This window comes from Nicotiana tabacum, chromosome 9 (assembly GCF_000715075.1).
Source record: "Nicotiana tabacum cultivar K326 chromosome 9, ASM71507v2, whole genome shotgun sequence".
Classification (NCBI taxonomy): Eukaryota; Viridiplantae; Streptophyta; class Magnoliopsida; order Solanales; family Solanaceae; genus Nicotiana; species Nicotiana tabacum.
The window spans coordinates 82,833,788-82,857,418 of record NC_134088.1 but is presented as its reverse complement, the minus strand read 5'-3'; the positions used below and the strand labels follow the sequence as shown (position 1 = coordinate 82,857,418).

Below are 23,631 nucleotides of genomic sequence, written 5' to 3'. Positions count from 1 at the left end.
ACCTCGCTAGGATCTAAATCAACTTCTCAACTTTCATGACCATTCAAGTTTAAATCTTTTCTGTAACATCCTATATATACTCATACTGGTATCCTTAAATATAAAGTATGGCATAAGAATGAAATAAATATTCAAAAGTATTTTTAAGGATTCTTGATTCTTCATGAATTTTTTAACATAAAAATAGCATATAAGAATAACACAAAAATCTGAAAATTTACGCACATATATTGGAATAAATCATCTAAACTTTAACTAGAATAATTCTAAGTTAATAGGTACTCACTCGCTCCAATTAAGTACATATTAACCCTTTTAGGCAACTCATCAAACATCTTGTATGCATGCTTTTGTGAGTTAAACCACATTAGTAAAGGGTTATATCAACTCACCTCAAAACTCCTCGAGCTAATACGTAGGCCCCCAACTCTGGAGGCATCACAATACACTGTGAACCCACCCGAACCTGTCGGCAAGGTTAACACAGGTGCAGTGGTCAACCTCTTCTTTAACTCTTGAAAACTCTACTCACAAGCGTCTGACCACTGGAACTTAACTGCTTTCTAGGTCAACTTAGTTAATGGAGCTGCAAGTGAGGAAAATCCCTCTACAAACCTTTTATAGTAGCCAGTTAATCCCAAGAAACTCCTGATTTCGGTTGGCGTTGTCGGCCTTGGCCAGTTCTTGACTGATTCTGTCTTCTGATGGTCTACTTGTATGCCTTCACTAGATACCACATAGCCTAAGAATGCCACTGACTGCAACCAGAAATCACATTTTGAAAACATGGCATAAAGCTCATTCTCCTTCAAGGTCTGCAAGGCTATCCTGAGGTGTTCTGCATGATCTTCCGTGCTCTTAGAGTATACCAAAATATCATCTATAAATATGATAATAAAGGTATCAAGGAATGGCTTGAAAACTTTGTTCATGAGGTCCATGAATGCAGCTGGAGCATTTGTCAACCCGAAGGACATTACTATAAATTCATAGTGCCCGTAGCGAGTTCTAAAGGCTGTTTTAGATATATCCTCTCATCTGATTCTTAACTGATGGTACCCCCGACCTCAAGTCTATCTTTGAAAAGTACTTTGCACCCTTAAGTTGATCAAATAAATCATCAATCCTTGGAAGTGGGTACTTGTTCTTAATGGTAACTTTATTCAACTACCAATAGTCCACACACATTCTGAGAGACCCATCCTTATTCTTGACAAACAGGACCGGGGCACCCCATGGTGAAACACTCGGCCTGATGAAGCCCTTGTCAAGGAGGTCTTTCAACTGTTCTCTCAACTCATTAAGTTTTGCTGGAGTCATCCTATAAGGAGGTATAGATATGGGCTGAGTGCCTGGAATAAGATCGATGCCAAAGTCTATGATTCTTTCAGGAGGAAGTACGGGAAGGTCATCTGGGAAAACTTCTGGAAATTCTCTAACAATTGGCACAGACTGAAGAGCTGGTGGTTCTGATTATGGATTAATGATGTGAGGCAAATAGGCGAGACACCCCTTACCGATCATTCATTGTGCCTTAAGGTAAGAAATAAACTTACTTACAAGCGATGATGAACTACCCTTCCACTCTAAGACTTCTTCATTTGGAAATTAGAACCTGACTATCTTGGCATGCCAATCTAACATGGCATATCAGGAAGACAACAAATCCATACCCATGATCACATCGAAAATCCACAATTTCTAACTCTATGAGATTGGCCTCGGTGCTACGACCTTGGACTGAAACTATACAACCTCTGTAGACTCTTGTGGCTTCCACTGACTCGCCAACTGGAGTAGATACTAGGAATGGCTCACTAAGTTGTTCAGGTTCTACCCAAGGTTAATTGCAAAGTATGGAGTCACGTACGAAAATGTTGAACCTGGATCAATTATGGCATAAGTATTATGTGAGCGGACTAGAAGTATACCTGTAATAACTTCTGCAGATACCTCCGCACTCTGACGATCAAGTGTAGCAAACAAACGAGGTTGTCCCCCTCCCTGAGTAACTCGATTTGCACCTCTACCTGCCCCATGTCCGGTCTGATTATGAGAACTTTGAGCCTGAGGTGGTGCAACTGTAGTAGCTGAGGAACTAGAAGGACGAGTTGATCCCCCACTGAAATTACGTCGCAACTTTGGGCAGTTGGCCTTTATATGCCCAATGTCTCCGCAATGATAGCAACCATGAAACCAGAGCTTGCACTGACCTGAATGTTGTCGCTTACATGTTCCACAAAGACCTTGTTGTTGTAAATGTTGCTCAGTATGACTCTGGCTATGTGAGGATGATGTCCTAAAATTTTGATTCTGGCGAGACTGGTTTCCATAACTCTGAGTACGTCTGAAGGAAGACCCACCACTTGACTGATGACTGGATTAAGCTGGTGCTAATGACTCCTTATTGAAGGAACCCCTTCCCCCTCCACTGGATGTACCATTAAACCCACCCGATGTGCGGGCTTTCTTGTTATGCTCTTTTTCTTCTCTTCTTTATTGTCGGTCTTTTTCTAAGTTCTTGGCGAATCCTACAACAGAGGAGAAAGTTGTCATTCCTACCGCGGCAGCTGATGTCGTATCCTTAATGTGGTAATCCAAACCACTAAGAAACCTGCGAATCTTTATTTTTTCTATCAAAGCCATGTGAGGAGCATGCTTAGCCAAACTTATGAATTCTATGTAGTATTCTTGCACACTTTTATTCCCTTGCTTGAGCTGCTCGAACTCTGTAGCCTTGGCTTCCTTGTCCTCTTCTGGTATAAAATTAGCCACGAAGGCCTCTTCAAATTCTTCCCAAGTAGGCGGACCACCATTTTCATCTCTTTCCTTTTCCCACATCTCAAACTAAGCGCCAGCCACATCTCTAAGCTGGTAGGCAGCCAACTCCACAGCTTCATCATCAAATGCCTTCATCGCTCGGAGGGCTTTCTTGATACCCTCCAGCCACAACATTGGATCTTCATCAACTATAGTACCATAAAACAATGGAGGACTCAGCTTTAAAAATTCATTCACTCTTGAGGACTCATAATTATTCTGTCTATTTTATTAAGGTGGAATCTCATCTCTTCTCTCGTTCTGGTTAGCCATGAAGGCTTTAAATATCTCCATAACACTGTTGACAACATTAAACATCTGACCCACCTCTAGAGATATAGTTGTCTGAGCCAGAGCTGTTGTTTGGGGGCGACATTGGATCCCGAGGTACTGGCTCATCATGATCCACTCCTTCTTCATGTTCAACCCGGGGTACTTGAACCCCATTTGTGGATTTACCCTTCATTTTCTGAGTTGAAGCCTTCTTAGTTATACCTTGAGCCACAATAGTAGCAATAGTTTCTTGAGTAGCATCCTGAGTGTCGGTGTCAGAGTTGTGAGTACGAGCCATTTCTGCGAGTTTTGGAGAAACAAATACATTAGATAATTTCTTAGAGGTAGGCTCTATTGCACGATCTAAAGAATGAACAAAATGAGACTTTTCCTAAATGCTTGTAGCCTCCTACTTATAAGTATGGCACGCTTCATACCCATAAATAAGACTCTACTCACACGGCTTCATAGACCCCTAGGACTCCATAAACCTGATGCTCTGATACCAAGTTTGTCACGACCCATTTTCTGAACAAGCCGTGACTGGCACCCGATCACTAAACTTGACCGAACGAACCATCTACGTTTATCAAATATGTTGTAACTTCAAACTTTATATGCAATAAGACAATACTTTAACCAAGTACTTTAATTAATTTAAATATCTAAAATAAACCAACTCCAAAACGGTATTCATAGTAACCACTGAAATATTGCAAAATTATTATCCAAAAACACCTGAATCTTGACCCACCGACTGTGTCTATGAAGCCTCTATTGATAAACTGACGCATTACTCAGGACATGAGATTTACTGGCCAGATCTCTAAGTAAACAAAGAAATAGCTAAATAATAACGACTCAAAAGCGTACTCTACGAACAAAAGCGGAGCTCACCAATAACACTGAAGTGAGGGAAATCTTAACTCATCCGACATCCTCTTCGCCTTAAAAATAACATTAAACAACCTAGTCAACCACTCTAAACCTGTTCCCCCCACATACTTCCAAAATTCCACCGGAATCTCGTCTGGCCCGGTCGCTCTGCCCCTACTCATCTTACGCATAGCTCACACGACCTCCTCAACCTCGATACGCATGCAGTACCTAAAGTCACAGTGACTCTCGGAATGCTCCAATTCGCCTAGAACAATATCTCGATCTCCTTCTTCATTCAGAAGTTTATGAAAGTAAGTCTGCCATCTCCTCTTAATTTGGGCATCTTCCATCAGTACTCCACCATCTTCGTCCTTGATGCATCTCACTTGGTCCAAATCCCGAGCCTTCCTCTCTCTCAACTTGGCCAGCCGGAATAACTTCTTCTTCCCACCTTTTTTCCCAATTCCTCATACATACGACCATAAGCCGCAGTCTTAGCCTCCGTGACCGCCAGCTTAGACTCATTCCTAGCTGCTTTATACCTCTCCATGCACGCTCGCCTTTCCTCCTCACCTATGCTCCCCACTAACTTCAGGTACGCCGCCTTCTTTGTTTCCACTTTACCTTGGACCACTTCATTCCACCACCAGTCTTCTTTGTGCCCACCAGAGACACCCATCGAGACCCTTAACACCTCTCTCGCAGCCTCCCTAATACAGTCTGATGTCGCTGACTAAATAGTGCTCGCGTCACCACTGCTCTTCCAAGCTCACTTAGCCGACAACCGCCCCTCTAACGCTTGGACTTTATCCTTAGTTAAGGCTCCCCACCTGATTCTTGGTCTTCCTCGAGTAGACTGTTTCCTCCTCTTTAACAAAATACCAACGTCCATCACCAAGAGCCTATGCTGCGTCGCGAGTATCTCACCCGGAATTACCTTGCAATCCTTGCACAACCCTCTGTCATACCTCCTGAGGAGGAGATAGTCAATCTGAGTCTTCGCCACCGCATTTTGAAAAGTAACCAAATGCCCCTCCCTTTTTCGAAAGCTAGAGTTCGCAATCACCAAACCAAAAGCTTTAGAGAAGTCCAACAATGATGTACCTCCTCCGTTCCTCTCCCCAAAATCGATGCCTCCGTGCACCTCACCATAACCACCTGTGGTCGACCCAATATGCCCATTTAAATCTCCTCCTATGAATAACTTCTCCGTAGGCGGAACCTGGCGCACAATCTTTTCTAACCCTTCCCAGAAGCACCGTTTAACCTCCTCATCTAAGCCCACATACAGCGCATAGTCGCTAACGACGTTTAGGGTTCACTCTCCAACCACCAACTTAATAATCATCAATCTATCATTCACTCGTCTAACCTTAACCACAGACTCTCTATGTTCCCTATCCACCAAGATGCCCACTCCATTCTTACCTTTCCGGACTCCTGAGTACCAAAGTTTAAACCCGTTTGCGTCCCTTGCACTCGACCCTACCCACCTTGTCTCCTGGACACGCGCTATATTGACCCTCCTCTTCTGGAGGATCTTCGCCAACTCTATAGATTTACCCGTCAATGTACCTACGTTCTGTGACCCAATTCTCAACCTACAGACACCCGTGTTCCCTTTACCTCCCTTGCCTCCCGCCCACCCCCTAAACCCTACCCTACCTCCCGCTCCCCCCGAGGACATGACCTCACTCGACCATCCCAGACCACAACCACTATACCTACGGTAGAGTAAGGGGAATCACTATCACATACAAGGAAACAGACCAAACCAGAAGAAGACAAGTTGTAACAATAGGCACACTAATACGGTGAATAAACTAATACGAAGTAAGATGACAACAATTTAACTTACACAACAAAGGGAAACTGGAAAACGGGAGGTACCAACTCCTACGAGTAGAATAGTAAATTCGAAGCAAGAACACTAGAACTTAAAGTCACAACGAGTGTCGAGAAAGGTGTTGTCCATAACAGCTATATTTTGGAAGTTCCCGCCCACTTCGCCCTAGGCTCGCCGAAAAATTATCTCAGTCGCCACCGCCATCGCCGCTAGGCTAGATCAGTGCGCCAGAAAATAGGGGGATGGGGGGTGGAAGATATGAGGTATAGAAGAGAGAAAGTTCAAAGGATACAGTCACCCAAAATCGTCCGGGACAGGTGGATAGCCTCAAAACCTTTGCGAAGCAACAACAACGAACATACAGGACTCGCCGGCTCAAAAGTCGCCAGATTCTACAGATCTAAAAGATTTCTGACGGGTCTTTCAGACCTAAGCGAACCTGTAAAGACAACGGAAAATAAGAGTTATAATAAGGAAATAAAGATGCGGTAATAGTGTCTTTTCTGGTTCAAATCCAAACAGATCTGAAGGTTTCCCGTAGATCTCTAACCTTAGAATGGAAATAAAGTAAAAAAGAAAAAGAGAGGATGGTTTCCCGTGGTTTGAATATGCATTCTTAAGCCCTAAAAATTCTCATTTATTCCCTCCTAGATTTGCGTGCACAGTCCGGGCATATTTTCGGAAAGCATTTATGTTGAAAATTGATGAAAATAAGAATTTATGCCTTAAAAGTTGATTTTAGTTGAATTTGGTCAATATTTTTGGAAAACGGGCCGGATCCATATTTTGACGATTCCGGTGGGTCCGTATCGAATTATGGGACCTGACCGTATGCCCGGAATCGAATTCGTAGGTCCCTAGCTTGAGTTATGAACTTTTGATGAAAATTAAAACTCTAAAAATTAATTGTTTTTAAGAATTGATTGATGTTTGGCATTGTTAGTACCGGGTCCATATTTTGGTTCCAGAGCCTGGTACAAGTTCATTATGATATTTAAGACTTGTCTGTGAAATTTGGTGAGAAACAGAGTTGATTTGACGTGATTCGGACGTCCAGTTGTGAAAATAGAAATTTTAAAGTGTTCTTGAGAATTTTATTTGATTTGGTGCTAAAAGCGAAATTCTAGGTGTTATTTTAGCGATTTGATCGCGTGAACATGTCCGTATGATATTTGTAGACTTGTTTGCATGCTTGGTTTGGAGCCCCGAGGGCTCGGGTGAGTTTCGGATAGGCCACGGGATGTTTTTTGGACTTGGGAAAAATCTGATTTTCTGCAGATTCTGGTGTCTAGCATATCCTTCTTCGCGTTCGCGAAGGTCCTCTAGAGAACGCGAAGAGTAAACTGGTGAGGCTGAGACTTCTTCTTCGCGAACGCAAAGGCCTGGTCGTGAACGCGAAGTGATGGGGGATTTACCCTTCGCGAACGCGACCGGCTCATCGCGAACGCGAAGCACTTGGGGACCTGGGGGGGGGGGGGTCGTTTTTATCGCGAACGCGAGCAATGTCTCGCGAACGCGAAGGCCAGGGGGAGTAACCATCACGAACGCGAAGGCTTGGCAGCCAGTACCCTTCGGGAACGTGACAGTGTCCTCACGAACGTGATTCACACTGTCTCCCAGTGCATAAAACAGAATCAAACACGGGTTTAAGCCATTTCTTCAACATTTTTCAAGAACCAAACGGGTAGAGGCAATTTTCAAGAGTCATTTTCTTCCCCAAAGTGTTGGTAAGTGATTCTAAACCATTTTCTTTCAATTACCCATTACATTTCTTGAATTATCAACCTAAAATCTAGAGTTTTCATGGTAGAATTAGGGGTTAGGGTAGAAAGCTAGGGATTTCGGAAATTTGGGAATTTAGACCTCAATTTGAGGTCGGATTCCAAAACTAATTACATATTCGGGCTCGAGGGTAAATGAGTAAATGGATTTTGGTCCGAACTCCGGGTTTTGGCCAAGCGGGCCCGAGGTCGATTTTTCGACTTTTTGGAGGAAAATTTGGGAAATTTAATTTATGCAATATAATTGACTTCTTTAGAAATATTTGATATTATTGAGTCATTTTTGAATAGATACGAGTGGTTTGGAGGTGAATTCCAAAGGAAAAGTTGTGATTGAGAATTAAGTGGTCTTCGGAGCGAGGTAAGTATTGTGTCTAACCCTGACTTGAGGGAATTAGGAACCTTAGATTACTTGCTAAGTGAAATTCATGCGAGCGACCTATATGTGAGATGACGAGTACTTATGTGTTGCCAATTTACCTATTTTTCATGTTTCTCTGTTTTCCTTATATTGTCTTTTTCCTATGCCTAATTGCTACGTGTTATACTAGTGTTGTTCAACTTATCGTTCTTATTATGTTTACGGATTTTCTGGTGATAATTGAGTTTTTATTATAAAGTTGAGATTAATATTATGAAATCAAATGTTGAAGTAAGGTTTGTACTTATTATTCTATCTCCCTGTTGTTATTTATGCATTATATTACGGTAAGGGAGAGTGTTAATGCACGAAGGGTGATGCCATGCCATATTGTGAGTGTTAATGCACAAAGGGTGATGCCGTGCCATATTGTGAGTGTTAATGCACGAAGGGTGATGCCGTGCCATATTGTGAGTGTAAAAGCACGAAGGGTGATGCCATGCCGTTTCTATTAATTTTATGGTGAGATTGAGAGTAAAAGCACGAAGGGTGATGTCGTGCATTTTTCCTTGCTGTATTCACTATTCCTGTTGATTCATGGTATATTGACTGCTCCGGTGATCATTCTGTTGTAGTTCTTTATCTTGTATTTCCCTCAGTATGTTCCTCTCCCGACATTTCCTATTTAGTTCTTCATTTCTGTATTTGTATATACATTGTTAAATTATACAGGTTGATTTGTAGGTGCCTTGCCTTAGCCTCGTCACTAATTCATCGAGGTTAGGCTCGATACTTACCAGTACATGGGGTCGGTTATACTGATACTGCACTCTGCACTTTTTGTGCAGATTTTGATACCGGCTCGGGTTGATCTAGATTTTGCTATTGGTCCGCTGTCCAGAGACTCAAGGTAGATCTGTCGGCGTTCACAGACCTTGAAGTCCTCGTCTATCTTTTCTGTTCTACTATTTCTTTCATTCAGACAGTTGTATTTCTTTCAGACTATTACTTGTAGTAAATTCTAGAATGCTCGTGAATTGTGACTCTAGATCCGGGTGGTAGTAATTAATACAGTTTTATGATATTCCGCACTTATTATATTTCATCTTAGTTAATTATTGTTAATTACTGAATTAAAATAAGAAATTGGTTTAATAATTTTCTAATGTTGGCTTGCCTAGCAAGTGAAATATTAGGCATCATCACGGTCCCGTCGGTGGGAAACTCTGAGTTGTGATAAGTTGGTATCAGAGCACTTGGTTGCCTATGTCTCACGATTCACGAGCAAGCTTAGTAGAGTCTGGAGGATCGGTACAGAGACGTTTGTACTTATATTCTAGAGGCTATGAAGTTTAGGAACAAGTTTCACTTCTATTCTTCTCTGTCATGCGATTTTGCTTTCTCAATGCTGATTGAAATCGTCTACTCTTATTCTCTCGCAGATGGCGAGAACACATACCGCTTCCTCAGCTGAGCAGCAGTCAGAGCCTCCAGTGGTAGCTCCTACGCGGGGCAGAGGTCGAGGCCGAGGCCATGCCAGACGAGGCAGGGGCAGGGCTTAGCCTAGAGCCCGAGCAACAGTCCCAACAGTGGAGCCTCAGATAGATCTTGACGAGGAGGTTCCAGCCCAGACTGTTCCTGCCGAACCAGCTCAGGTTCCGGAGGGGTTCATTGCTACCCCAGTACTTCAGGATGCTTTGGTCAGTTTGGTGGGCCTTATGGAGAGTGTGGCCCAGACTGGCGCATTTCCCATGGCACCAACGGTCTCATTGGCTGGGGGAGGGGCCCAAACTCCCACCACTCCCGCTCCGGAGCAGATAGCTCCCCAGTGTCATGCTCCAGCAGCTCAGCCAGTCGGATTAGTTCAGCCGGTTATTGAGGCACAGGTCGATGATGGGCTAGCTATGTCTTTTGAGGCTTTATGGAGATTGGACAGGTTTACCAAGATCTTTCCTGTTCACTTCAGTGGTGCTCCTTCAGAGGACCCCCAGGAGTATCTTGACAGTTGTCACGAGGTTCTATGAAACATGTGTATAGTGTAGACCAATGGGGTCGATTTTGCTGCATTTTAGATGACTGGTTCCGCCAAGAAGTGGTAGAGAGATTACTTGTTGACCAGACCAGCTGGGTCACTTACTCTTACTTGGGACCAGTTCTCTCAGCTTTTCATAGAGAAGTTTCTGCCTATCACATTGAGAGAGGAGCATCGCTGTCAGTTTGAGCGTCTCCAGCAGGGCAGTATGATTGTTACTTAGTATGAGACCCGTTTTGTGGATTTGGCCCGTCATGCTATTCTTTTGCTTCCCACCGAGAGAGAGATGGTGGGGGAGGTTTATTGATGGACTTGCTCAGCCTATCAGATTGCAGATGGCTAAGGAGTCTGGGAGTGAGATTTATTTTCAGGCGGCTGCTAATGTCGCCAGACGAGTCAAAATGGTTCTTACTCAGGGAGCTTAGGGGTCTGACAAGATATCTCGTCATTCCATTGAGTTCAGCGGTGCCTCATCTAGAGGTAGGAATACTTTTGGTAGAGGCCATCCTCCCAGGCCATTTTATTTAGCGCTCCAGGCAACCCACGATGCCTCAGGTGGGCGTGACTCTCATATGCATTATTCCGACCAGCTAGCCTACAGTGCACCACCAGCTCCTATTAGTGCACCTCCACTATAGAGTTAGCAGGGTAGTTATTCAGGTCGACAGAGTCAGCTTCAGGGTCAATAGTCACAGCAGCCGAGGTTATGTTATACTTGTGGTGATCCGAGGCACATTGCTAGATTTTTCCCTTGGGCAACGGGCAACTCACAACATCAGAGTTCTCGTGCCATGGTTCCGGCACCAGTTGTTGCACCACCTACTCAGCCAGCCAGAGGCAGGGGTCAGGCAGCCAGAGGTAGAGGCCAGACTGTTAGAGTTGGAGGTCAGGCCGTTAGAGGTGGAGACTGGCCAGTTAGAGGCCGTCCCAGGGACGTAGTTCAGGGTGGTGGGGCCCAGCCCCGATGTTATGCTTTCCCAGCCAGGCCTGAGGCTGAGTCATCTGACGTTGTTATCACAGGTACTGTTTTAGTTTGCAGTAGAGATACTTTAGTTCTATTTGATCCGGGGTCTACTTACTCTTATGTATCATCGTATTTTTCTTCATATTTGGTTGTGTCACGTGATTCCTTGAGTGCTCCTGTATATGTGTCCACACCAGTGGGGGATGCTATTGTTGTAGATTGTGTTTATTGTTCGTGTGTGGTCACCATTGGGAGTCTTGAGACTCGTGTAGATCTTCTACTTCTCGATATGGTTGATTTTGATGTCATACTGGGTATGGATTGGCTGTCACCTTATCATGCTATATTAGATTGTCACGCCAAGACGGTGACCTTAGACTTGTAGGGGTTACCTCGATTAGAGTGGAAATGGACTCTTGGCCATTTTACCAGTTAGGTTATCTCTTATGTGAAGGCTCGGCATATGGTCGAGAAGGGGTGTCTAGCTTATTTGGCTTATGTCCACGATTTTAGTGTAGAGGTTCCTTCCATGGATTCAGTGCCAGTTGTTCGTGAGTTTCTAGAAGTGTTTCCCGCAGACCTGCCGGGGATGCCACCCGACAAGGACATTAATTTCTGCATTGATTTGGCTCCGGGCACTCAGCCCATTTCCATTCCGCCATACTGCATGGCCCTGCCAGAGTTGAAAGAATTGAAGGAGCAGTTGCATGATTTGCTTGATAGGGGCTTCATTAGACCTAGTGTCTCACCCTGGGGTGCACCTGTGTTGTTTGTGAAGAAGAAAGATGGATCGATGAGGATGTGTATAGATATGTGTATAGATTATTGGCAGTTAAACAAATTCACCATCAAGAACAAGTATCCATTGTCGAGGATTGATGATTTATTTGATCAGCTTCAGGGTGCCAAGGTGTTTTCAAATATTGATTTGAGATCTGGCTATCATCAGTTGAGGATTAGGGCATCTGATGTTCTTAAGACAACTTTTCGGACTCGGTATGGGCATTATGAGTTTCTAGTGATGTCATTTGGGCTGACAAATGCCCCAACAACATTCGTGGATTTGATGAACCGAGTGTTCAAACCCTACTTGGATTCCTTTGTGGTTGTGTTTATTGATGATATCTTGATCTACTCCCATATTCGATAGGAGCATGAGCAGCACTTTCGAATCATTCTTCAGACTCTGAAAGATAGCCAGTTATATGCTAAGTTCTCAAAATGTGAGTTTTTGTTGAGTTCAGTTGTTTTCTTAGGTCACGTTGTATCAGTAGAGGGTATTCAAGTAGATCATAAGAAGATTGAGGCAGTTCAGAATTGGCCTAGACCCACATAAGTTAGAGAGATCCGTAGTTTTCTAGGTTTGGCGGGCTATTACCGTCGATTTGTGAAGGGGTTTTCATCCATAGCAGCTCCGTTGACAAGATTGAACCAGAAGGGTGCCCCGTTCAGGTGGTTAGAAGAGTGTGAAGCGAGCTTTCAGAAGCTCAAGACAACTTTGACTACGACACCGGTATTGGTATTACCCACAAGTTCAGGACCTTATACAGTATATTGTGATGCATTCAATATTAGTTAGGGTGCGGTATTGATGTAGGGTGGCAAGGTTATTGCATATGCTTCGCGGCAGCTAAAGGTTCACGAGAAAAATTACACTATGCATGATCTAGAGCTGGCAACCATTGTTCACGCGCTGAAGATTTGGAGGCACTATCTTTATGGCGTGCCATGTGAGGTATTCACTGATCATCGGAGCTTGCAATATTTGTTCAAGCAGAAGGAACTCAATTTGAGGCAGAGGAGGTGGCTGGAGCTATTGAAAGACTATGATATCACCATATTGTATCATCTTGGGAAGGCCAATGTGGTGGCCGATGCTTTGAGTAAAAAGTCAGTCAGTATGGGTAGCCTTGCATATATTCCAGTTGGTGAGAGACCGCTTGCATTGGATGCTCAGGCCTTGGCCAACCAGTTCGTGAGGTTGGATATTTCTGAGCCCAGCCGTGTTCTAGCTTGTACAGTTGCTCGGTCTTCTTTGTTTGAGCGCATCAGAGACCGGCATGATGATGATCCTCATTTACTTGTCCTTAGAGACACAGTGCGACACGATGGTTCCAAGCAGGTTACTATTGGAGATGACAGAGTTTTGAGGATGTATGGTCGTATTTGTGTGCCTAATGTGGATGGACTTCATGAGTTGATTCTTGAGGAGGCCCACAGTTCCCGATATTCTATTCATCCAGGCGCCGCCAAGATGTATCTGGACTTGAGGTAGCATTATTGGTGGAGGCGAATGAAGAAAGACATAGTTGCCTATGTAGCTCGGTGCCTAAATTGCCAGCAGGTAAAGTGTAAGCATCAGAGACCTGGTGGTTTACTTCAGAGGTTAGAGATTCCTGAGTGGAAGTGGGAGCGTATCACTATGGATTTTGTTGTTGGACTCCCACAGACTCAGAGGAAGTTTGATGTAGTTTGGGTCATTGTGGACAGGCTGACTAAGTCAACGCATTTCATTTCTGTGGCAGTTACCTATTCCTCGGAGTGGTTGGCAAACATTACATCCGGGAGATCGTCCGTCTTCACGGTGTGCCCGTGTCTATTATATTTGACCGAGGTACACAGTTCACCTCGCACTTCTGGAGGGCAGTACAATATGAGTTGTGTACGCGGGTTGAGTTGAGCACATCATTCCATCCTCAGACGGACGGTCAGTCCGAGCACACTATCCGGATCTTGGAGGATATGCTCCGCGTATGTGTTATAGACTTCGGAGGATCGTGGGATCAGTTCTTGCCCCTTGCAGAGTTCGCCTACAACAACAACTACCAGTCGAGCATTCAGATGGCTCCCTATAAGGCATTATATGGTAGGCGGTGCCGATCGCCAGTTGGGTGGTTCGAGCCGGAAGAGGCTTGGTTGTTGGGCACAGACTTAGTACAGGATGCCTTGGATAAGGTCAAGATTATTCAGGATTGACTTCGCACAACTCAGTCCAAGCAGAAGAGTTATGCCGACCGTACAGTTTGTGATATTGCATTCATGGTCGGAGAGAGTGTGTTACTTCGAGTATCACCCATGAAAGGTGTAATGAGGTTCGGAAAGAAGGGCAAGTTGAGCCCTAGGTATATCGGACCTTTTCAGATTCTGGAGAGAGAGGGAGAGGTGGCTTACAGGCTTGCATTTACACCTAGTTTAGCAGCTGTTCATCCGGTATTCCACGTGTCCATGCTTCGAAAGTATCACGGCGATCCGCCCCATGTGTTAGATTTCAGCTTTGTCCAGTTGGACAAGGATTTGAATAACGAGGAGGAGCCGGTGGCTATTTTGTCCCGACAAGTTTGCCAGTTGAGATCAAAGGTTTAGTTCGAGTGCAGTGGAGAGGTCAGCCTATTGAGGCAATTACTTGGGAGTCCGAGTCCGATATGCGCAGTAGATATCCCCACCTTTTCACCAGCCCATGTACTTTTCTATGTCCGTTCGAGGATGAACGATTGTTTTAGAGGTGGAGAATGTGATGACCCAAAAGGTCATCTTATGTTTTAGAACTCTAATATGCACTCTTAAGCCTTAAAAATCTTAATTTTACCCTCTTCGATTTGCGTGCGCAGTCCGGACATGCTTCTAGAAAGTTTTTATGTTGAAAATTGATGAAAATAAAAATTTATGCCTTAAAAGTTGATTTTAGTTTACTTTGGTCAACATTTTTGGAAAACGGGCCCGGACCAATATTTTGACGGTCCCAGTGGGTCCGTATCGAATTATGGGACCTAGGCGTATGCCCAGAATCGAATTTGGAGGTCCCTAGCTTGAGTTATGAATTTTTGATGAAAATTAAAACTCTAAACCTTAGCTGTTTTTAAGAATTGATTGATGTTTGGCATTGTTAGTACCAGGTCCGTATTTTGATTCCAAAGCCCGGTACAAGTTCATTATGATATTTAAGACTTGTCTGTGAAATTTGGTGAGAAACGGAGTTGATTTGACGTGATTCGGACGTCCAGTTGAGAAAGTAGAAATTTTAAAGTGCTATTGAGAATTTCATTTGATATGGTGCTAAATTCGGAGTTCTAGGTGTTATTTTGGTGATTTGATTGCGCGAGCAGGTCCGTATGATATTTTTAGACTTGAGTGCATGTTTGGTTTGGAGCCCCAAGGGCTCGGGTGAGTTTCGGATAGGCCACGGGATGTTTTGGACTTGGGAAAAATCTGGTTTTCTCCAGATTCTGGTGTCTGGCATATCCTTCTTCGCGTTCGCGAAGGTCCTCTCGCGAACGCGAAGAGTAAACTGGTGAGGCTGAGACTTCTTCTTCGAGAACGCTAAGGCCTGGTCGCGAACGCAAAGTGATGAGGGATTTACCCTTCGTGAACGCGACCGACTCATTGCGTACGCGAAGCACTTGGGGACCTGGGGGTGGGGGGTTGGTCGTTCCTTCATCGCGAACGCGAGCAATGTCTCACGAACGCGAAGGCCAGGGGGAGTAACCATCGCGAACGCGAGCAGCGACTCGTGAACGTGAAGTCTTGGTAGCCAGTACCCTTCGCGAACGCGACAGTGTCCTCGCGAACGCGATTCACACTGTCGCCCAGTGCATAAAACAGAATCAAACACGGGTTTAAGCCATTTCTTCAATATTTTTCAAGAACCAAACGGGTAGAGGCAATTTTTAAGAGTTATGTTCTTCCCTAAAGTGTTGGTAAGTGATTCTAAACCATTTTCTTTCAATTACCCATTACATTTCTTGAATTATCAACCTAAAATCTAGAGTTTTCATGGTAGAATTAGGGGTTAGGGTAGAAAGCTAGGGATTTCGGAAATTTGGGAATTTAGACCTCAATTTGAGGTCGGATTCCAAAACTAATTATATATTCGGGCTCGAGGGTAAATGGGTAAATAGATTTTGGTCCGAACTTCGGGTTTTGGCCAAGCGGGCCCGAGGTCGATTTTTTGACTTTTTGGAGGAAAATTTGGGAAATTAATTTATGCAATATAATTGACTTCTTTAGAAATATTTGATATTATTGAGTCATTTTTGAATAGATACGAGTGGTTTGGAGGTGAATTCCAAAGAAAAAGCTGTGATTGAGAATTAAGTGGCATTCGGAGCGACGTAAGTGTTGTGTCTAACCCTGACTTGAGGGAATTAGGAACCTTAGATTACTTGCTAAGTGAAATTCATGCGAGCGGCGTATATGTGAGGTGCCGTTCCATATTGTGAGTGTTAATGCACGAAGGGTGATGCCGTGCCATGAGTTTCTCATCTTTGGCACTTCGGGCTGGGTTTTCTGCCGCTATTTTCATTTTCTGAATCTAAGGGTGATGCCATGACATATTGTGAGTGTTAATGTACGAAGGGTGATGCCGTTCCATATTGTGCGTGTAAAAGCACGAAGGGTGATGCCTTGCCGTTTCTATTAATTTTATGGTGAGATTGAGAGTAAAAGCACGAAGGGTGATGCCATGCATTTTTCCTTACTGTATTCATTATTCCTGTTGATTCATGGTATGTTGACTGCTCCGGTGATCATTTTGTTGTAGTTCTTTATCTTGTATTTCCCTCAGTATGTTCCCCTCCCGACATTTCCTATTTAGTTCTTTATTTCTGTATTTATATATACATTGTTAAATTATACAGGTTGATTCGTAGGTGCATTGCCTTAGCCTCGTCACTACTTCATCGAGGTTAGGCTCAACACTTACCAGTATATGGGGTCGGTTATACTGATACTGCACTTTGTACTTTTTGTGCAGATTTTGATACCGGCTCGGGTTGATCGAGATTTTGCTATTGGTCCGTTGTCCGGAGACTCAAGGTAGATCTGTCGGCGTTCATAGACCTTGAAGTCCTCGTCTATCTTTTCTGTTCTATTGTTTCTTTCATTCAGACAATTGTATTTCTTTCAGACTATTACTTATAGTAAATTCTAGAATGCTCGTGAATTGTGACTTCAGATCCGGGTGGTAGTAATTAATACAGTTTTATGATATTCCGCACTTATTATATTTCATCTTAGTTAATTATTGTTAATTACTGAACGAAAATAAGGAATTGGTTTAATGATTTTCTAACGTTGGCTTGCCTAGCAAGTGAAATGTTAGACACCATCACGGTCCCTTCGGTGGGAAATTCCGGATCATGACAAATTGTGATCTATTTCGTGTTTTGAGACTTTATACAGAGCTATATGGTATTTTAAGTCTTTTTTATGTGGTTTAGTTGAGTCCCAAGGAGCTCGGATAATAGTAAAACTTCTCTTGACCCTCATATTAATTTAACGCCTAATGTTGATGGACCTATTAATCAAGGAGAGTATGCTAAGATAATTGGTAGTCTAATGTATATGATGAATAGTACTAGACCAAACATTGCTTGTGTTGTTGGTATGCTGAGTAGATTTACTAGCAATCCTAGTCATGAGCATTGGAAAACTAATAGGAAATTAATGAGATGTTTGAAGCATATATTAACTATATTTTACATTATAAGCGTACTTCTTTCGTTTTGGAATGTTATAGTAATGCCAACTGGGCTTCCAATAGAAGCAACTTTAAGTCTACAAGTGGCTGGTTACTCACTGTGGGAGGAGCTATAGTGGCTTGGTCCTCTAAGAAATAATCTTGCGTTGCACTATCGTCTATGGAATCCGAATTTATAAGTATGCCTCTTTCTAGTAGAGATATTCTAGAGATTTAGGAGATTTATGAAGTGCATACTATTTATTAATATTCCTAAAGGACCTATTACTTTATATTGTGATAAACAAGTTGCAATTCACAATACTGTAACGACCCAACTGGTCATTTTGAGCTTTAGCATTTTGTTTGGTGGTTGAGATATTGAGTAGCTTCGTATGATTTATAGAGACTTGTGTGTGGTCGATTTCGGTTTTCAAGCGGTTCGAAAATGATTTGGAAGAGTGTTTTTCATTTTTGAAGCTTAAATTGTAAGAATTGACCGAAGTTTGACTTTTGTATAGACAATACCATAACGGTATTTTGATGACTCCAATAGATTCGTGTCGTGATTTTGGACTTAGGCTTATGCCCAGAATTTAGTTCGTAGGTCCCTAAGTTGATTTGACTTGTTTTGCCGAAAGTTGGCAATTTGAGGTTTAAGTATTTCCTTAAATTTGACCGTAGGTTGACTTTATGGCTATCAGGTTCGAAATTAGTTTTTGAGACTTAGAATGGGTCCGTTTTGATATTTCGAACTTGTCTGCAAAATTTGGTGTCATTCGGAGATGGTTTGATAGGATTCAGATGCTTAGTTGTGATTCTGGAGTTTCTTGAGTTTTCTTTTGAAATCCATGCGTTTTGCTGAAGGATTCGTGGTTCTAGATATTATTTTGGTATTTTGATCGCGCGAGCGAATTCATATGATATTTTTAGACTTGTGTGGATGTTTGGTTTGGAGCCCCGAGGGCTCAGATAAGTTTCGGACGTGTTTTGGTTTGGTTTGGAGTCATTTCCAGGTTGCTCGTGTGCTGATGCCTCAGGTATCGAAATTGCGAGCACCAACATCGCAATTGCAATCATAGCATGGGGTCTCAAGTATCTCATCGCATTTGCAAAGAAGTATCTAGGCTAGAAAGTTTCGCATTTGCGACTATTTGGCCGCATTTGTGAGGGGAGAAGACATCGCAAGTGCGAAGTCAATGTCACATTTGCGACTTCCCCATTAGGCTATCAGGCGCCGCAATTGCGAGTCCATCTTCGCAATTTCAAAGAGGGTTCGTAATTGCGAACCCAGTATCACAATTGCGTCATTTGCACTTGAACAAAAAGGTTGGAAAGTCAGGATTTGATCTCATTTTAGAACCCTAGACTCTGGTAGGAGGCGATTTGGAGAGGGGATTTTCACCTACAATCATTAGGTAAGTGATTTTGATCAATTTTTAACTATATTACATGATTATATATAAGATTTAACATCAAATTCATAAGAATCTAAGAGAAATTTTGAGAATTTTGTCTATGTTTTGAAAAAAAAATGGAATTTGAGAGTCGAATTGAACTCGGATTTAAAAAAAATATATGTATGGACTCGTGGGGTTATGGGTAGTCGAGATCTACACTTGGACCCGAATTTTGACCTGGCGGGCTCGGAATTGACTTTTGTTTACTTTTTGGGGAATTATGTAAAGATCATAGCTTTATTAATCGTAATTGGTTTTTCTTGCATTTTTTGTTAGATTTGAGCCTTGCGGAGACGAATTTTAAAGGAAAGACTATTTTTGAGTGTTGATTTGGCCTAGTTGAGGTAAGTATCTTGCCTAACTTTGTGTGAAGGAAACTACCCCGTATGATTTGGTTTATTTGTACTATGTGGATTTTGTGGAAGACGTGTACATGAGGTGACAAGTGTGTACACAACTTTATATGTGAAAATTGACCGGTTTAGACTCTTAGGCTTCTTATATGCATTTAATTGAATTTGTCATTACATGTTCTATCTTCCATCGTCAAGTTTATTCATATATGCTTTAATTGAAGTTGTTAGTATTTGTTCTATCTTTCGTTGTCGAGTTACTCTTATATGTATTTAATTGAGGTTGTTATTACATGTCGTGCCTTTCGTTGTTAAGTTTATTCTTAAGCAAGTAATTGAAGTTGAAGTTAGTGAGAGCTATTAACCTGTTTTAGTTGAAGTTGTTATTTTTAGGGAGTATCTTTCATTGTTGAGTTATTTCCCATTTCATTATGTTGTTATTGAGATTCTTGTACACATTGTGTTTAAGCTGTGGGCTATGTGTTGTGGTGACATTGGTATTATTATTTTGGAGATGTTGTGCCTCATGGGCACGTTTGGTACGAGTTGATATGTAGTATTATTGTGATTGTAGCACATGTAAACTGTTGTGTGGATTGACTGTTGTTACGTGGAGCATAAGGGTAGCATCTCACTGTTGTTGATTGTGCGAAGTGATACGGGTAGCTAGTGATATATAATCCGGGCGAAGTGATACAGATGACTATTGATATATTGCCTGGTGGAGCGATACCGGTGGCTATTATGATATCGTCGATGCGGAGAAATAAGGGTGAGTTAGACCATTCCAATCAGAGTTGGATCAAATGAACACGATTGCGTAATCCCTTCTTGAACCATCTTACAGACTAAAACCCATGGATTATAGTTTAATCTGGTAGCATTAGGGCCATTTTTATGCCAAAAAATGAGGTTGAGGGTATTTATGGCGCAATAGGTCTAAGAAGGATATTTTTAGCCAAATTTAATAGGTTAGAGATACTTTTGGCCCGTAGAAAAAGATACCGAAAAATGAATAAAGCTTTGCTTTGGTTCCTGCTAAGTTCAACGAGAATTGTACAACTTATCGTCCCTCTCCTTCTCTCCTCATTCTACTCACTTAGTTCTCGATTTACTCAAAACAAAGAGTTAACTCAGTTACATTCCTTGTCAGCCTCAAGGCATATATCTCGAGTCTTATTCTGTTTTTGACATAATTTCATTGCCAACTTTCAGTGGTTGAGTTGTACGTAACTCCTAATTCCAACTTCAAACATACATATGTATTTGTTATAAAAGCTTATATCCTCCGTTCAAGACATATACTTAGCATTCTTTGTATTCCTTTGCAACTTTATCCAAAGATCAAATGGTTCTTCCTTAATCAATGACGTGAAATTTGAATTAACTCATGTTTATACTCGGGTTGAAGCAGTTTATTTCTCGCTTCGGCTTATTATTACTCTATTCAAAACAATTTCACATATTGTTTACCCTCAAAATCAGATAACAATTGAATTTATACGCGGTTTTAAGGATACACGATCTAACTTGATACAATATGAGAAATCATATTCAAATTGAAATTAATGATAAAAAAATAAATGCAAACCACACAGATTGAAAAATCTTGGCCTTGAAGGTTGGTCATCCTCGAGTCAAAGATGCTTCAATCGGTGCCGGAACAGGGTGATGAGATAATATTGACTAGAAATAATAATTTATTGCTTTGTGATGCGTGTTACAATATACTTTACAAATAATCAGACCCCCTTTATATAATAGAGGAGTCCTACTTTAGGTACAATTCTATATAAGGTAAAAAATCTCATGATTTTCTAATTAATCGATTTCAATGATACATGCCGAGATTCCCGCCGTGATATCCGTCCGGCTACGGATATTTTGGCCTTCCGTTATTTTGGTTCGATAATGTTTTCTCAAGCTAATTTGGAGTCGTGGTCAGTTCCAGGGTTACAGACTCGATAATCTTGAAGACGCATGTTCTAAACTCGTGCCTAGATTAGATGGAACCCAAGGTCGATTTTCAATCCATTATGTTTTATCCCCGATCTGTTATGCAATAGATGGGTTCGGTTTCTACCGTATACAAATAGTCCCCTTATTTTTCGGAGAGTAAAATACGAGAAACAATATGAGCCCCCGATCCTTGTCTCGATACTTTGCGCCAGAAACGACAAAATGAGCGAAAACATCTTGTCAGTTACATCTAAATGGCATCAAATGTTCGTTAGTTGCTGGTCGGCCACTGCAGGTTTTGAACCGTCATTTGCAAACTATAAATACTTCCTCCTTCATTTATTCAAACTTTTCATCTAATCTTTTCCTACTCTTGTTCTTAAAGAACCTTTGCATTTTCTAGTGTTTTTCCCAATTTCTTGAGAGCTTTGTAAGGGTTTCTCCTTTGTCTGAACTATTCAAGCGTACCCCTTTAACTCCTTCTTCTTCTTCATCCTCATCAAAAAATGGCGAAGACTTCTAAGTCTGTTCCCCAAAAAGAAACTCCCTTTGCCTCGCGACCAACTGAAGAGGGAAATGTTTTTGTTGCTACTAAGGAAACGACACCGGAGACCCCTTGAAGATGTTCGTTCCTGCGGGGTGCCCGACCGGTGCTGATTTTAAGGTCTAGAAAACTCCATCGGTCCCGGGTCGGTGCGAGCCAGTCTCGACATATATATGCTCGGTCACCGACAACTTCCTCTCCAAGGTCAAGGAGGATTGAAACTAGGTTGGTAAGCACGTGGTGGTGCCTACGCCCGGGGAGGTGATCACTACGCACGTGGAGGGTTTCCTGAGTTTTTACACTTATCCCTTCACGTTGGGCCCCTTGGACCCGGTCATCATCGCCTTTGTAAGAGGTACAAAGTGACCCTAGGCCAAATACATCCCTCATTCTGGAGGATAGTCATTCTCCTCCGCTTCTTTGTAAATAAGATCGAGGGGTGTCTCTTCACCATCACTCACCTCAAGCATATGTACAGTCCCCGACTCTATCGAGAGGGGATAATAAAACTTTCCCGTCGGTCTAGTAAGGCCCCATTATCGAGCATCGACGAGGATCGGGACCGGGGCTGGTTGGGCCGATTCGTTCGAGTGAAGACCTCGTTCTTAGTTCCGTCCGAGGACATGCCATTTCCTGAGAAATGGAACATGAAGCGTAAGTATAACTTTGCCTTTAAGATTTTGTTTATAATTTTTCTTTTGCCCTTCTTCTTATCGATTATTTGTGATGCAGCTGTTGCTCGTATGCCGGATGCAGTTCCTCAACTCAAGGAGTGGGTCGAGGGCATCATGTCGCAAAAACCCTATTCTGTGCGCGTGTGGTGCGAACTTTTGAAGGGCCGGTGGAAGGCCCGTGCTCACTGTGAGATTTCTCTACTAAACGAATTAACGCTTAGTTTTCTTAGGTACATTGGTTCTCACTTTTTCTTCCTTTGTAGATCTTCCCAAAGATGTCAAAATGAAGCCCCCGTTCGGTGATGAATATATCCTCCCCGAATTATTTGTTCCAAGGCATGATAAAGAGAAGAAGAGAAAAAGGGCTCCGAGTTCTCCGAACTCGGAGAAGAAAAAACCAAAAAGGAGGCTAGTGCACAAATCCAAGGAAAGTGCCAGCACCCAGGAGGTCCCATTGGATTCTCTCAGTCAACTGAGGGACGAGTCCGAAGAAGAATAAGAAACCTCCGAGCTGATGACCACGGTGTGAGAAGCGATACCGAGCTGCCTCAAACCAGGGTAGCCAATGAGGAGGCAGAGGCCGAGGCCTCCGAACCAGGGAAGGACGAGGCCATTTTGCCCCGAGCTGGGGAGGTCGACAATGAGACCATGACCGGTATTCCTTGGGCCGAGGAAAATGCCCTGAAGGATGAGCTTGGGGTGATAGATATTTTCGGGTCACCATCATTCACCGACTCTATGATAAACGAGGCACATATGCAGAATGGACGCCCAAATTAGGGGCCTCAAAGGGCGGCAAATTCCTTCAACAACTTCTTCGAAGGCTTCGATTCTACCGCCTCGGAGGATGTCACCGGGTTAGGCGACTTACCGATACCAAAGAGGATGCTATCTTCCGGAGTCAGCGGATCTTCTTTGAGTTCGAGATTAGTAGTTTGGTTCCTATCCCCTAGTGCAGATCCTGACCGAAAGCGGTCAATCACCATATCCATATCGGAGGATGCCCGGGTTCTCTTCGCCCCCGTGGGGGTTACCATCTATCTTTGATGCCTGGTAACCGAAGAGGATTAGGCCAAAATGGACGAGGTGGAGGCCCCCTGTCTTTACAACGAAGCTCAACATGCATTGAATCGGGTAACTTCGAATGCTTTTTTATTATGTACTTAGATTAATTTGCAAACAATCGTAACATTCTTCTATGTGTTCCAAGGCCTCGGTGCTTCATCACAAA

General features: G+C 42.8%; 1 pseudogene; it reads left to right on the top strand.

Annotated features, from left to right (window-relative positions):
• Positions 1 to 8,049: 8,049 nt before the first annotated feature.
• On the top strand, positions 8,050 to 22,899 carry LOC142163992 (uncharacterized; annotated as a pseudogene).
• The last annotated feature ends 732 nt before the right edge of the window (positions 22,900 to 23,631 follow it).